This window comes from Myotis brandtii, unplaced genomic scaffold (genome assembly GCF_000412655.1).
Source record: "Myotis brandtii unplaced genomic scaffold, ASM41265v1 scaffold90, whole genome shotgun sequence".
NCBI lineage: Eukaryota > Metazoa > Chordata > Mammalia > Chiroptera > Vespertilionidae > Myotis > Myotis brandtii.
In genome coordinates, this window is record NW_005371694.1 from 341,071 (window position 1) to 358,433 (window position 17,363).

The 17,363-nt window shown below is 38.3% G+C and overlaps 1 long non-coding RNA gene across 1 annotated transcript in view; it reads left to right on the forward strand.

Annotated features, from left to right (window-relative positions):
* The window catches only part of LOC106724606, a 19,948-nt gene that overhangs the window by 532 nt on the left and 2,053 nt on the right, over positions 1-17,363 (forward strand). Inside the window, exon 2 of the long non-coding RNA XR_001360457.1 lies at positions 1,571-1,701. This is a non-coding gene — a long non-coding RNA (uncharacterized LOC106724606). The remainder of the gene's footprint in view (positions 1-1,570; positions 1,702-17,363) is intronic.

The following is a 17,363-nucleotide window of genomic DNA, read 5'->3' on the forward strand; positions in this document are numbered from 1 at the left end:
GGAAAACACATATATAATTACATACTGTTTTTGTGATTAATCACTATGCTTTAATTATGTTCAATTTGTAACAATGAAATTGGGGGTCACCACAACATGAGGAACTGTATTAAAAGGTCATGGCATTAGGAAGGTTGAGAACCACTGCCCTATTGGAAAACACCTTGCCCTGAGGCTATTTAAGAGATTAAAAGTAACAATTAGGTAAGCAACTTACCTACCCTGTTGAAAAAACTCCTGCCACACCTGAGGATGATTGCCTGGGGGCAATTCAAGTCGGAATCCTATTAGTCTGTAGACAGAGGCGGTCTCTGGAGGCTTTGAGTCTTAGCCTAATCCAATTAGTCAGAAACAGCCTTTATCACTGCCCTGCACTAGAGATTAAGAGGTATGGAGGATCTACCTAAAACATAGTCACAAACCCAAACAATCAAAATGAGGAAACAAAGAAACAACCCCCAATGAAAGAACTAGCAAATTCTCCAGAAGAGATAAATGAAGCAGAGATAACAAATTTATCTGAAACAGAGTTGAGAGTAATGATGTTAAAAGCTCAACTAGAATATAATAGAAGTAATCCTGTTACTTGCAGATTTTTAATATTTCCTACAACTTTTGTGATATACTATGTTAGTACAGTTTTAGTAATATTATTACACTTAAAATCCTTTTATTCTTGAAATATTAATGTTTATTGCATGCAACATTATATTTAAGATCGTTTTTCTTGAAATATTAAGGTTTATTGCATGTAACATCATTATATTTAAAATCGTTTTTCTTGAAATAAAATAAAACACAAAAAAAGAATATCAAAGACTTTTTTTAGAATATTTAGTGAGGCTTTGGCACCACATTAGTAGCAAAGTCACTTATTACCATTGCTTTAACCTTCTTAAATGAAACCTGAAGATTCAGTATTACAGTAAATAAATTCAAGTGTGGTAGATCACATTATTGTGAAAAAAAAATCTATATTTTCCCCATAAATTACAGTCTTAAAATTCTTCCTTTTCTCAGATCTATACATTTTTCAATCAAATTTTTCAGTTTTCCACCTCAACTTTAAAACTAGAATACCTATTAGTTTTTTACATTTAGAAATTGAAAATAAGAAATATTTTCAGAAATTGTATACGTTAGAATTAGATTAATTGGATGACTTATTCAGCTCTCTGTCCAGCAACTGTCAATTTGTTCACATGTAATACAAATTTAATTTTCTTAAATATTAGTGGAGTGTATTAAGGTCCCATTTATTTCTTAATTTGAATTATCCTATGGATTTGATTAACATGATTAGCCAAAGTACAGAAAAGAAATTTCTTCATTTCCATTTCAGACGGGCACTATATTTAAGATTTGAGCTCTAGCTTTAGTTCAAATTGCTCCTACAATTTTATTTTTAGTGTTTACCTGTGTTGCACTATTTTGTATTTCTCTGAAAGTATTAGCATCTGTTTAATTGAGCCACAAAGAGTAAAACAGTAAAGAACAAAGAGACAAAGAGGATGAAACAATAGAACTTAGATGTTAAATAAAACACAGGTTCACTTTTATCTTCCTTCAGAGGACCTATGCCAGCTCTAAGTTAGCTCCCTGAGACTGGAGTGAAGACTTTCTGCCCATCTGTTTGCCTTGATTAGTATACTTATTAGACCCAACCATCACATACAACAAAACATAACTAATATGTGTTAGGTAAGTGTGTGTTTGCATGGTTCAAAAATATTTTTTATGTCAATACTTTATAATAAACATTTATGCCAAGTACTTGCCTAGATGCTTTATATTTTATTCTCCCAACAATCCTATAAAGTAAGTACTACTAGTTCTTAATTTTATTGATGGGAAAACTGAGGCTCAGAGGGGTTGAGTGACCTGCCCAAAGCTTCAAAGCTTAGGAAGCAGAAGAATCCATATTCAAAGTTGTTTAGTTCCAGAACTTATGCTCTCTCTCTTTTATTTTTAGACTTATGATATAATTTATTTTTTAAAATTATTTATTGATTAAAGTATTACATATGTCTCCTTATCCCCCCATTAACCTCTCCCTGGTCACTCATGGAACTTTTAGTCATGTTGCCTGAAGAATGAATTCCTTTTAAATTTCTTAAGTATAAAAAGTTCCAAGCATGCTACATATAATCCTTTTCCACTATATATTTCCTCCCTAAAAATACTTCGGAATTTGTGTGAAAACCACCTAGAGGAGAAAGCTGAAATGCACCTTCCCCCCCGACCCCAGTGTCTGTGTCCATTGTTAATGCTTATATGCATGCACACAAGTCCTTTGGTTGATCTCCTAACACCATGTCATGTCTCTCCTCCCCCCTCCCCCCGCCTTCCCTCTGAAGTTTGACAGTCAGTTGATGCATCTCCGTTTCTGGATCTATTTTTATTCATCAGTTTATGTTGTTCATTATATTCCACAAATGAGTGAGATCATGTGGTATTTATCTTTCTCCTATGCTCTCTCTTTTTTAAAAATAAATTTTATTAATTTCAGAGATGAAGGGAAAGGGAGAGAAACATCAATGATAAGAAAAACATTGAACGGTTGCTTCCTGCACACCCCCTACTGGGGCTCAAGCCCACAACCTGGGCATGTGCCCTTGACCATAATTGAACCTGGGACCCTTCAGTCTGCAGGTCAACACTCTAGCCACTGAGTCAAACCAGCTAGGTCTCTTCTATGCTCTCTTAATGCTAACACTCCCTTATACAACTGAACACCAAAATCCATTCATTAATGGGTTGAGGCAGAACACATGTACAGAAACTAAACAAGTGTGAGGCAATTACTAGAACAATAGGATTTGAGAAACCATTATGTAAATTCCAGGCTTCCTCTGGGAATATATTTTATTTGATCACTAGTCTATACAAAGTTGTATAATAGATAGAATATATTAAAATTACTTAGAGGAATTAGGAGACCATTATAACCCTCTTATCTCTACCTTTTCATTTTAAATAATTTTCATAAACAGGAATACCATATGCATGTTCTACTGGTATGTAGAGGATATAAAGGGCTTATTATCATATCCTCAGTCTACTACTTTTGGAATATACTCTTTTTACTGTGATATTTTCCCTAATCATTCATTTCTAATTATATTCACAAATCATTGTTAATAATGATACCCTACTTCCTTATTCAGTTAAACATTTGCGTAATATTCTTTATACAATTAAACATTAACACAGGTATTTTGGAATACACAGTGTACTCAGGTCTTTAACACTATGTTTGATAAGGCATATTTCATTTGTCTAACTTGAAACTATAAAATTAAGAAAATTAAGAAGTGATCTTGAAATTCTTCTTGGAAAAAATACTGCAAATGGATTTAAGGAAAAATGTTATGTGAAAACCACCTATTCATTCAGTATTGGCTGGCAATATTTAATGGACCTGATACTAGATTTAGTTTATAACACAAGTTAGGAGCAACTTTCTGGTATTCATCTATTCTTACTCTGTATATTTCAATTTCTCTGTTGAAGTAATACAATTTTGGAATTCAAATATCCCTGGTTCATTGTGTCTCAGACGATAAGCAATAAATAATTGCCAGTTCAAGGCAATAATTGAATATCTCCAGTCTACATATTTAAGATTCATATATAGGAACCAGGAGAAGACATTCTTAGAGGTTAGTCTTTGGAGCACCTCCCTTAGCAATCACATCTACTATTCCAGCTCCTACTTACATCATTGAGATATAACTTCCAATCTAGAATTCTAGCTTTGACCTCTCTCATTAATTCAGCCTCACATCTCCTATTCTCTACTGAGTATTCTGGATATTTCCACTTGGATATTTAACATTCACCTCAAACTCAAATTATTGAGAGCTGAACACATCACCTTTCCCCTTAAAATAGTGTCCCTATCAGGTTTCCTTATTTCTATGAAGAGTTTCTTCATTTTTCTATTTATCCAGGCCAAAATAATTGAATTTTGACCCCTACCTCTCTACTGCCTCCCACCTCACTCATGGTCAATTGACAAGCCTTATCTGTATATTACTTCATTAGTGTTTCTTACATCACCTTTTTTCCCCCCTAAGGCCATTTCTCTAGTCTGGGTCCCCAATATATATCATGACCTTATAATATCTCATACTAAGTATTCTCCCAAATCAGTTATACCTACAAAATTGGCTCCACCATTTTCTTCTACTGCCGGGATCTGGTTACTGTTATCAATACTAGCACCAAATTTTCTGGGTTCTCTCAAGCACTTTTTTCTTAGCTGGTTCCCTCCTCCCTCCCCCCGCCCCCCTCATTGTTTGGAGCTACCAGCTATACCTGCATGCTTAAATTCCTTCTGTTTTTCTATTACAAATCTTGTAGCAGAGCCCATGTCTCTGGCAACACCATTTCTGATTTGGAATTCTAACTTAATCTTAGACCCCTTAACCTAACTTAACCTTGCTCCTTCTGAATTATTAGAAAAGTGAGCCATGGTCTCCTTACCCACAGTCCCCCATCCCCAAAGCTAACTTCAATCTTCTTTTCCTAATCTTAAGGTAGGACTTTCTTTCCCAAGAGACTAGTGACATATATTAAAAAGTTTACACAGAGCCCCAGTTGGCCAACAAACTATGTAATCCCACTTGGCATTTAGCATGACTAGTAAAATCACTTGCATGTTTAGTGATGACCATTGGTCTCTACTCCCTAACCCATTCAGAGCTTTACCATAATGTCTGTCTGCTCTGGAATTATACTTCAACATTCTACTGCTGCAACACATAAAGGATGAATATCATATATGTGACACACCCATGAATATACTTAAATAAGCTTCAAATTATGTGAATTAACCAGTGATTTTGAACTCACCCCTCTTCTATAAAGCATACAAGAATGCAAGAGAAAGAAAATGATGTTATCATAGGAATGACCTTAAATTTCTAAAAAAGAAAGAGCACTGTTGGCAAACTTTAAAAGCACACATATATCTAGTAAGAAATTACTTTGGATATACCTCATATCGAGCACAATAGGTAGAAACACCATTGTCCCATGACCCTAAAGTTGAGAACATTGCTGTTGGTGGATCTACTTTTTTTTTTTCCAAAAGCTTTATAAGAAAGGAGTTGTTAGACTTCTTGCTTGAGCTCAGTAGGGATGCTCTTTTGATCAGGGACCATACTCTCAGAGCCTACAGGGGCTGTGCAGGTTGTGTATATGACTGAAGTGGGCAGAAAGCAAGGAAAACAACACTGTGAGCTCAAGGATATGTGACAACTGGCACAGAGTAGAGTGGGAGATATTAAGGAAGAATGGGGACAGCAGAAAATGATAGAGTCTTTTCCCCATTCAAAAAGTGCAGTTGTGCCCTGGCCTGCGTGGTAAGTCCAGTGCACCGAAAGGTTGCTGGTTTCATTCTGGATCAGGGCACATGCCCAGGTTGCAGGCTTAATCCCCGACGGGGTGTGCAGGAGGCAGATGATCCATGTTCTGCTCTCACCTTGATATTTCTTTCTCCCTCCCTTAATCTCTAAAAATCAGTAAAAAAAAAAAAAGAAGAAGAAGAAGAAGAAGTGCATTTGCATCCCTGGCCGGGTAGCTCAGTTGATTAAAATGTTGTCCCAATACACCATCGATTTCTGATCAGGACACATACAAGAATCAACCAATGAATACATAAGTGGAACAACAAATCAGTGTTTCTCTTCCTTCCTCTCTCTCTCTCCTTTTCTCTCTTTCTCTCAAAAAAAAAAATCAATAAAAATATATCACAGATGAGTGGATAAAAGAACTGGTACATTTTCACAGGGGAATACTATGTGGCTGTAAAAAAGAAGGAACTCTTACCCTTTACAATAGCATGGATGGACCTAGAGAGTATTATGCTTGGTGAAATAAGCCTGCCAGAGAAAGACGAATACCATATGATCTCACTAATATGTGGAATCTAATGAACAAAATAAACTGATGAACGAAATGGAACCAGAAGCATGGATGCATGGAACAAACTGTCAGGAGCAGAGGGGAGTAGGGTGGGGGCAACTGGATAAAGAAGTTGAAGGGATTAGCATATCCCAGGGACACAGACCATAGTGTGGTGAAGGCCAAAAGAGCAGGAGGCAGGGGTAGGTGGAGGTGGGCAAAAGGGGGGAGAATGGAGGAAGTCTGCAATAATGTCCACATTAAAAATTTTTAATAAAAAAATATAAAAAGTTGCGAGAGTCCACGGCCAGCATGGCTTTCACGGGTTCAAAGACTTGAAGGGAGGGCTGATGCGCAAATGATACACACAAGATGGAATATTAATTTTTATAATTACTGGGGGAACCAGAGGACAGCCTAACCATGACGGTCAAGCTCTCTCCGTTGCTCCATTCCCAGCTGTTTTTATTAGCTAGAACACACAATTGCCTTTAGGAATGCAAACAGACATATCAATGGTAATGTTTAGCAAACAGTAAGATTGCCAGGTCTTGGGGGAGTTTGCTGCTTTAGGCCGAGTCAGCAGCAGGTAATAAAATGTAGATATTCACCCTGTGAATATCAAAAGGAGTCCTGGTCAGCCTTCTGCCAGACTCCTCACATTTATATCAATTACTGTCGATCTTGGTCTGCAGCAAGAAGTTCAGTTGCTACATGAAGATGGAAGTCATATGTTAAGTAAGGATTGCAGAGTAGAATGACAGAAGGAGCGTGGATCCCTGATGATCATGGAAGCCCATCTAAACCCAGGACTGCCTACCTCTACACGTATCTGGTAAGCTCAGGGAAGTGAAAGGTTCGGGCATACCAGACCCAGGTATCAGCAAGCCTTTCTTCAACTCTCAGGTCTTGCTTTTCTCTGCTTCTCCTGGAATGTTGGCTTTGGTCTCTCTTGGATTGATTCTCTCTACATGGTGGGGAATATGCCACCTGCCGGGGTGTTTCTCAGCATCTAGAAGGGTTCAGGAATCTGGAGAAAGGCTGCGAGTAAATTAATAAAGAGACTAGACATGAAAAATAAATTTGGAAGGCATTATGGGGAGCCAGAGGAGACCTAGCTTCAGTAACCAAGTTCTCTGAGTCTCTGGACCCCTAGCTTTTTATTAACACAAATTGCCCTAAAGCAAAGCAGATATACGTATCAAAAGGAAGGTTTGGAATACAGTAGGCAGTGTCAGGTTAGGGGAAATGCCCTCAGCTGTCTGGCAGCAGGCAATAACATGTAGATCTCCAGGTTTGGTGAAATGGTTTCAGCTATTCCAGCAGGCAATAATATGTATCTTCAGTCCTGCTGAAGCCTCAAGGTCCCCCAACCTTTTGATGAACTTCTTGCATGTATGACCTGCTGGAATTAGCCCCCGGCAGCCAACAGCAGCTGATCACTTGCACTGAGCATGACCAGTGAAATCACTTGCATGCTTCAGGCTCCACACTTGGAGCTTGTGACCTAAAAGCAACAGAGGGCCCTAGCTGGTTGGGCTCAGTGGATAGAGTGTTGGCCTACTGACTGAAGGGTCCTGGGTTCGATTCTGGCCAAGGGCACATGCCCAGGTTGCAGGCTCCATCCCCAGTATGGGGCGTGCAGGAGGCAGCCAATCAATGATTCTATCTCATCATTGATGTTTCTATCTCTCTCTCTCACTCTCCCTTCCTCTCTGAAATCAATAAAGAAATATATTTAAAATAATAAAAAAGCAACAGAGGGATACTCCTCTCCTTCTAACTCTAGCAGAAAAGTTGTGAGGAGGCCTTTGATTGCTCTGGGACAGTAAGATGCCCATTCCTGAACTAATATGATTGGCCCTTTTGGACCAATGAAATGGGGGAGGAATTGCCAGAGGGAAGCAGACACACACCAGAGTTTCCATAGTCCATTGCATCTCCTGTATGGTAATTGGGTTGTTGTTTTTTAGTTCTATGTCTTCTCTACAGCTTTGTGAGGGCCTTGAGGCAAAGACTATGCCTTATTAATTTTGTACCCACCCAGCCAAGAACGGCACTTGACATATAGTAGTCCTTCAGTAAATATTTGCTGAAGAAATAAGTGAATAAGCAGATCCAGGCAAATAATTTCAAGAATAGAGGCTTAGGAACCCATGACAAAACTCTGAGCAATATGTATTGAAGTACCAGGAGTAAACAGTAACATTGTGACTACAAAGCCAGCCTTAGGTTGGGAAATTTTATATAGTTCTCATGGAGGCAGGATCTTATTACAATGTGACCAATTCATGCTGAATAAATATGTGATTGGCATATAAACTTGTATGCATAGCAAGCAAATATTTATTAGCAGGAAGATCCTGAAAAGTCTCTTATAATTTGTTGTTTAATCTTGTTAACATTTTTATAAAGTCATATTTCAAAATGAGTTTTAGGATGATGGGAAGGTAAACCACTATAAGAAATCAGTTTGACTGCCACAGATGGTAATGGGCAATTTTAGATTCAGAATGGCTAGAGAACTATAAGATTTTATAGACAACTCTTAGTTTTATCAATCATTTCCCAAAGCATGAGCTTGGTTGGGACAACATAATAAGAGAATTGTGCCAAAAAATATGAAAATAAAAATTAGTATGCATCAAGTTCAAAATTGTTTACAAAATTGAGAGTTTGTATAAGTGAGACTATGGGGTTAGAATTGCTGTATTCAGGTCAAAGTGTATGTAGAGATAAGAAACATTCAGTATGCCAAAACCGGTTTGGCTCAGTGGATAGAGCATCCGCCTGCGGACTAAGGGGTCCCGGGTTCGATTCCGGTCAAGGGCATGTACCTGGGTTGCGGGCACATCCCCAGTGGGAGATGTGCAGGAGGCGGCTGATCGATGTTTCTCTCTCATCGATGTTTCTGACTCTCTATCTCTCTCCCTTCCTCTCTGTAAAAAATCAATAAAATATATTTTAGAGATAAGAAACATTCAGTATGCCAAAACCGGTTTGGCTCAGTGGATAGAGCATCCGCCTGCGGACTAAGGGGTCCCGGGTTCGATTCCGGTCAAGGGCATGTACCTGGGTTGCGGGCACATCCCCAGTGGGAGATGTGCAGGAGGAGGCGGCTTGATGTTTCTCTCTCATCGATGTTTCTGACTCTCTATCTCTCTCCCTTCCTCTCTGTAAAAAATCAATAAAATATATTTTTTTAAAAAAAGAAAGAAACATTCAGTAGAGCACTAGCCACAAGACCAGTTTTGAGAAAAGCTGGCTTTGAGACAAACAATGTTGATCTTTAGGAAGAAATCATTTGTTGAAGAGGTGAACAGAACCAAATATAGTGTTGTGAAAAGAATAGAGGGGAAACAAGTCAAAAGTTTGCTTTGAAAAAGTTTAGTTTACACTCAAATTTTGAGTAATATCTCTATTCTACAATATATGGACTATCCCTGCATTTGTTAAACTACTGTACTCTCTCAGTTGTCAAGTATTAAAAAGTTAAGATGTGCTGAGCTTATTTACATACAGGATGTTATCCTGATCCTGTATGATGTTGCAGAGGGCAAAAATATCATATTTAATTCATCTTTATCTTTGCCTAAGAAAGCTTATAAACAAACAAAACACAGTAGGCACTCAATAGATGTTTTTTGAATGAAAGAGTCCTTAAGTTCTATAGTGCTTTACAATTTTCTTTTTGAAATTTATCTTTATTGTTAAAAATATTACAGATGTCCTCCTTTTTCCCCCATTAACCCCCTCCCCCCAGGCCTTCACTGCACTATTGTCTGTGTCCATAGGTTATGGATATCCTATATAATAAAAGCCTAATATGCTAAGTGTCTGGTCGTCTGGTCGTCCGGTCATCCGTTCAACCAATCAAAGCATAATATGCTAATGATATGCTAACGCTGCTCAACTGCTCATTATGATGTGCACTGACCACCAGGGGACAGACGCTCCAACCTGTAGGTTAGCTTGCTGCTGGGGTCCGGCCAATCGGGACTGAGCAAGACAGGCCAGACATGCCCAGGAGCCCTCCCGCGGTCCCTCTTCTGCTGGCCAACCTCCCGTGTCCCTCCCCAGCCCCAATCATGCACCGGTGGGGGCCCTCGACCTGTCCTGTTCCCTCTCGCCATCCCGGACCCTTTGGGGGATGTCAGAGAGCCAGTTTCAGCCCAATCCCACAGGCCAGGCCGAGGGACCCCACTGGTGCATGAATTCGTGCACTGAGCCTCTAGTATGCATATAAGTTCTTTGGTTAATCTCTTCCCACTCTCACCCCTCACCCCGCATCTTCCCTCTGAGATTTGTCAGTTTGTTCCCTGCTTCTATGTGTGCTTTACAATTTTCAAAGAAATTTCATGCACATGATTTCATATCATTTCATCATAACGCTTCAAGGTCTTTATAATACATTCAGATGAGAAAATAAATTCAGAAGGGGAAAATAATGTCCCAAGCCACAAAAATTTGAATTCAAATCTTCCTTCTGGTTTAGTTGAGTCATAATATGTCCTTTCGATGAATAAAGTATATTTTAAGTCATGTCCCACCCAGAGACATAGAGACAGGTAGAGAATATCTATTTTTTGTCTGTTCACCTCCTTTATGGGACTGAAAGCTGCCATTCACACTATTCCACCCCTCTGGTCACTGGGGTAGGAAAGTAACCTACTTCCAGCCAATAAGAGTACTCTGACCGCAGCATTTGGCTGAGGAGAGGGTATGAACCAAGCCATGTCAATCTGGGTCCTTCTATAGGATTTTTCAATTTAGAGGTAAAAAACGGTTGTTGCCCTTTGAAATCTCAGAGCCTGCAGGATGTAAAGGTGGGTGTGCTTAGAGCCATCGAGGTATACAGTTGCTGGAGAAAGTGAAACAAGCTGACTGAGATGGAGTTGGATAAAGGCTCTGGACTGGTCATGCCTGATGAGTCTGCTCCATCCACAATATGTTGAACCATATTAAATTTCCATTTTTTGTAGGTAAAATTGTTCAACATCATCATTTTCATTTGGTTCAACCAAATATACTAGTTAAAGGACAACACATAAATCTTATCCAGAACCTTATGAGATTTTTTCCAGCCTAACACCTTCATGTGATAAATGGGGAAATGAAGGCCCAGAGACTTCAAAGGACTTCCTCAAGGTCAGAACTAATGTCAAATAATGCAGGTTTTTGAATTTCAGTCCAGGACGCTTTCCTTTAAGCATAATGAGGCCACCATTTTCAATTAGTCATTTTCAAATTGGTTAAACGAGTTGCTTTTCACTGCTTATTTTGTTGTTAACTTTAGATATTTTTTTTTCCTTGTTAAGCATAGGGAAATATATTATTATGACTCAAAGCAGGCAAATTTATTTGTTACACACTTTTCTAGGAAAAATAATCTCTAGAATTTGACTAAAACCATGAACTTTAAAACCAAAAGAAATAAAAGGATTTAAGTTAAATACATAGTAATTTTTAAGGCAAAATTAACATATGCAAAATTCTAACTACATTTTCCTTCTTTTTTAAATTTCTTTTTTCCCCCAAATAAGTCAAACTTTAGTGTATGTACATAAGAAACACCAGGAGTTGCTTTTTAAACATACAGATTCCTGAATCCCACACCACACCACTGAATCAAAGTCTCGGGGTGGTGAGGGAGTGTCTAGCTAGGCCCATTCATTGTAGCAAGCTTATTGGATGGTCTTACATATACTGAGGTTTAAGCAGTAGTGCCTAAAGTTTTGACATCCTCGGGGATTCTGTCACTCAAAGAGGAGAGTGCTGAGAACACATTCCTATGAAATCACTATAAGGCCACAGTTACCAATGGGGCTGTGATTTATTATGCAAGTGTGTTGGGCCAACTCATCAGTGCCCATTAATTAGGCTATTACCTACTCATTTACTAATGTGTATCCTGCTCAAATATTTGACCTAATTCACATAATATTTCTAATGAACAACCAAGTATTCCTACCTCAAACCCCACATATCTTTAACCAAGATCATTTCTATTGGTTTCTCCAAATCTGCTTTTTCTTCTGCATTATCTACTTCAGTTAATGGCACCACAAGCCATCTAATTGGTTAAACCAGAAAACTTGGAGTTGTCCTCACTTCCGTGTTTTACTTCTCGCCTAATTAGTCACCTAGTCTTGTCTCACCTACTTTTCAAACATTTCTCAGGTTAGTTTTCTTTTCATAATCCTTATTGCCATTGCCTCAGGGTCCTTCTTTAGATGATTGTTATCTCTTCTGGGCTTTTTTTTTTTTTCCCTTCTTCTTCTGGGCTTTTGAAATAGCCTCCTACAAGGCTTTCCTGTCTGTAGCCTCATTTTTTCTGTAGTCCACCTTTCACATTGCCATGGGAAGTACTTTTCTAAAATGTAAATCAGATTTTGCCACTCCTTCTAAGGTGGCTCCTCATTACCTCCCAGATAAAGCCTAACCCATTTGCGTGACATACAAAGCCCTTTGTGATCTGGTTTAACTTTTCAGAGGAATAATCTCTTGCCATTCCTGCCTTGGGTGTCAACCCCACTGGACAGTCACATCTTCTGTTAAACTTCTTTGACTCCACCCCTGTGTGGGCACAGCTAGTGAGTCCTCTTATCTTTTAGATAACTTTATACAGGCTTCTATAATAGCACTTATCATTGTCCTGTGATTATTTTGTTTACATGTTTATTCAACTAGGGCTAGGCTATGAACTTGTGGATTGCAAGAAATTCCTAGTACAGTATTTATCTTTGTATCAGCAGCATAGGATATATAGAATTTCCTGACTCATAGTAGGTCAGTGACAGAAGAAACATGTGATTGACTTGAGATCCAACTATGTGCAAAACACTTTGCTTTTTATCTTGTGTTAAATATATTCTCAAAGAGTATTTTTATATTTGTATTTTGGGGTAAGTGTTAGCTTTATCTAATCCCATTTGTTGTTTTTGTCTTTCATAAAAGTCTAAAAAGTATAAGTCAAAGCTCATGATTCAAATCCAGTAGTTTTAGATTTAATACCACCTTATTTTCATCATTTTAAAATAGCCCTAACGTAATATCTTATTAGTGTCTATTAACTGTAAAATTTGGGGCTTTCATACAATGTTTTGAAAACTATTAAAGCCTAACTTACACCAAACCAGGGACTCCCTGTGAACATAAGCAAAATTGTGCCACTGTTATCTATGCAGAAAAGACATGTTGGCTTACTCTATAATTTATCCATTATAGATCCATTCTCAGCAGGAAGCAAAAACCAGGAGAGTTTCTCTATCTCAAGTTAGCATTCATCTGATATTCTAAATATATCTCTTGAAAAAGAGAATCAAAGGAAAAAATATATTATTTCCCTGTATTCAGGGAACTTGAATACAGTTTCAACTGTATTCTATTCCAACCCATACTAAAGCCCCTGTACTATAGGTATTCTAGATATAATTTATTTCTGTAAGTATTAAGCTGACGCTTCCCCATGTATTTCTAATTTCTTACCCAGCCTTAGCTAGTATCATGGTCCTGCAATGCTAGTGTAGATCTTTTAGGTCAAGAAATTATGTAAGTGGGAAAAGAATGAAACAGCCAATTTAGGAAGAATCAGTTTTACATTAGTCAGAGTTATCGATATGTCTGCCCATTTGCAAGAGATTAAGTTCCCTTTGAGACAATAGGAAGCAGCTATTAACTTAAATGTAGTGCCCTAGCCGGTTTGCTCAGTGGATAGAGCATCGGCCTGTGGACTGAAGGGTCCCAGGTTCAATTCTGGCCAAGGGCACATGCCTGGGTTGGCGGGCTTGATCTCTAGTAGGGGACATGCAGGAGGCAGCCGATCAATGATTCTCTCTCATCATTGATGTTTCTATTCTCTATCCCTCTCTCTTCCTCTCTGAAATTAATAAAAATATATTTTAAAAAGTAACATAAATGTAGCGAGTGAGTTGTAAAAGAAATCTTAAGTTAGAAAAGAGAGCATATTACAAAAGAAAGAACATATAGGATTATGGGAAAGGAAAAATATATTGGTAAATACCAAGAATTGGGTAAGGTAATCATGGGGATCTAGAAGGAGAATAAAAATGTCAGTATTGACCAAAGGCAGCTCAAGAGGCCATATCTCAAATAATCCTGAATACGTCATCAAAAATATATATATTCTCTCTCTTTTTTTAAATGGAACATGGAGTAATTCTTTAGGCACCACTATACTCGTTAGCACTGCTGTTGTCTTTCCCCATCAGTTCTTAATGTTTTCTCTAAGAAGTTATACTAACCTTAAACTCACATACCTTGGTCCCAAGCCTCTTTAAGTGAATTTGTCCCTTTCTACCGTGTTAGTTTGAAGATTCTAGAGATTTGTTTCTCAGCTGCTGGGAGTCTCTCCTTTGCCTGTTGTGTGAACTGGTTAAGGGATAGGTTTGCATTTGGTCCAACAAGATCCTACCGTACTTCCAAGTTGCTTCTCCTTGTCTCTCTTTATGAAACACAGCAGGCCCTCCAGACTAGATGTGGATGGTTGCTGGGTAAAACAAACACCCTGTGTCCCTCTTCCACTAAGCACTGTAAGATAAACATTCTAATTTTTCCCAGCCACTCACTAGCTGGGCTATAAAGCCCTTTTGTTTGTATTCAGAAGTGTGGTGAGTTATTTACTTTGTGAGCTGGGGATAGCTTAGCCACTGGTATCTTCAAAAGCAGCCTGAAATCACCGAAGCTGTCAGTTTTTATAGAACTGAGCAGCACATAGAAAAACCTACAAAATTACACCGTTACAACAGAAAATTTGACAGCCATTTTAATGATTAATAAATCTGCTGTCTGAAAGCATTGCCATTTATGGCATGCCGTCAAGTTGCCGGTTAAGCCTGTTTTGTTTTGTCATCAGTGTACATAGCTACTGTTGGTCACTGTCCTGCATATCAAAGGACCTTTCTTTATCTTTTCTGTAATTCCATCTTTTTTTTTTTTTTTACTTTATATACATCTTTTTAGTTCTCATGCTAACTTAGGTTCTAACATCTCCACCTTGTTCTTCAAGTGGTAACTGTCAGAATGAGTGTGTGTCGTGATAGAGCAGTGGTTCTCAACCTTCCTAATGCCGCGACCCTTTAATACAGTTCCTCATGTTGTGGTGACCCCCAATTTCATTGTTACAAATTGAACATAATTAAAGCATAGTGATTAATCACAAAAACAATATGTAATTATATATGTGTTTTCCGATGGCCTTAGGCGACCCCTGTGAAAGGGTCGTTCGACCCCCAATGGGGTCGTGACCCACAGGTTGAGAACCGCTGTGATAGAGGTTCCACCAGCACTGAGCACATAAGGAAGCTGGCCTGATGGTCCTTCCGTACCAGCTGCCAATTTACAGGTCCGTAAAGAGTGCAGTGCTTCCCTGCTCGTTCATGGTCAGCTAATTATCCACTTCAATCCTACATATTTTGCTGACATTTTGAAAATGTATATATTTATTGATTTCAGAGAGGAAGGGAGAGGGAGAGAGAGACAGAAACATCAATGATGAGAGAGAATCATTGATCGGCTGCCTCCTGCACACCCCACACCAGGGACCAAGCCGCCCATGAGCCCCGATTGGGAATTGAACCATGACCTCCTGGTTCATAGGTCCATGCTTAACCACTGAGCCCACCAGCCAGGCACTGACATGTTTTTATATAGCTGAAGTTCCCATCTGACTTTTTTTTTTTTTTAAATATATTTTATTGATTTTTCACAGAGAGGAAGGGAGAGAGATAGAGAGTTAGAAACATCGATGAGAGAGAAACATCGATCAGCTGCCTCCTGCACATCTCCTACTGGGGATATGCCCGAAACCAAGGTACATGCCCTTGACCGGAATCGAACCTGGGACCTTTCAGTCCACAGGCTGACGCTCTATCCACTGAGCCAAACCGGTTTCGGCCCATCTGACTTTTTGATTGTTTGGTTTGTCATTGTTGTTTTGTGTTGTACCTGCCCCTACTCACTGCTGTTTTCTTTGTTTTTAACACTTCTCTAATTGTCCAGGGTCATTTTGAATTCTAATGTTGCCTTATGGTTAACGGCTGTCTATTTTGAGATGTTTGGGAACATCACTTCTATTCTTCCACTCAGATTATATACAACTAATGTAATAGCAAATACTGGGGGGGAGTGGGGAGCTCGGATCTAAAGGGGAAATTTCACTCACAATTGCAACAAACTACATAAAATACCTAAACAGTCTTAAGAAGAAACATGTAAGACCCATTTAAAGGAAAATACGAAACTATTGAGCTATAAAATAATTTTTCCCCAGGTCTTATAGCTGGAGAATACTGAGTATTCATCCAGAAGGCATTATGTTTGAGTGAGTTTAGCAAATGAATGCTAGAGTCTGAGCCTGCGTTCCTGGTGAAGGAACTGTTGTTGGGAAGCCACAGGACTTACTTTGTGACCTTTTGTTCTCTAACTATACACAATCAAGGATGCTCAGAGGTTACCGCGCCACCTACAACCCCAATTACAATAGAAGCACTAATTACAGTGAGCATTTGGTCAGGTTGCAGTGTTTCTTGTAGGCAACAGTTTCTAGTTTCACTTTGTGAGAAAATATAGGCATTTTTAGTTCAGAAATTAAAAATCATTGTGAACTCTCATTGATAGATTTTAAATGTGCTTATTTGATGCCAATAATCATTTGGCTTAAAAAATTATACTTTAAATATGTAACACATTGGACATTTGAGCTTCACTGTACTTAGTCATTATTATTATTTTTTTTTTAAAAAAAACTTCACATGGCCCTTTTTTACATAATAAAACTGAAACTTCTGGTATCCTGAACTGAGAAATAAGTTTTGGAGATAGCTTAGTTTTTTGCATTAGTTAAAAAAACTTAAAATTTATAACCATTCTAGATGGAAATTTTCCTTAAGATTATTATATATGTTCCAAATTCTGTGAACAGAATAGTTAGTGTAAAATGTAACTTTCATTTGATGTCACAGGTTCAAAAAAAACACAGGGGCATAAGCAGCTTTTTCTACACAAATTCTGGTTCTGCCACTTAACAGCTGTGCACTTTGGGCAAGTCAATCAATCATTCTGAGCCTCGGATTACACCCAACTTGAGCTACTTACATTTTCAGGCTGTTGTGAATATGAGAGAGAGAGAGAGAGAGAGAGAGAGAGAGAGAGAGAATGAATCAGAGTATAGATTATATATCATTAAATGTAGAAGTATTGCTTTAAGTTGCATTTGAGAAAGAGAATTAATTTTTTTGAGTGATTGTGTGCCAGGTACTTCACCTGTTGTCTCCTTCAGTGTTTATAACAACCTTTCAATGTTTATTATGCCCATTTTATAGATTACATATTAAATCTTAGAGTAGTTAAGTAACTTGCTCTTTGTAACAATGATGAGCGAATGAGAGTAAAGTGGGTAAGTCAAAGTCCAGAAGGATAACTTGAATTTTCCC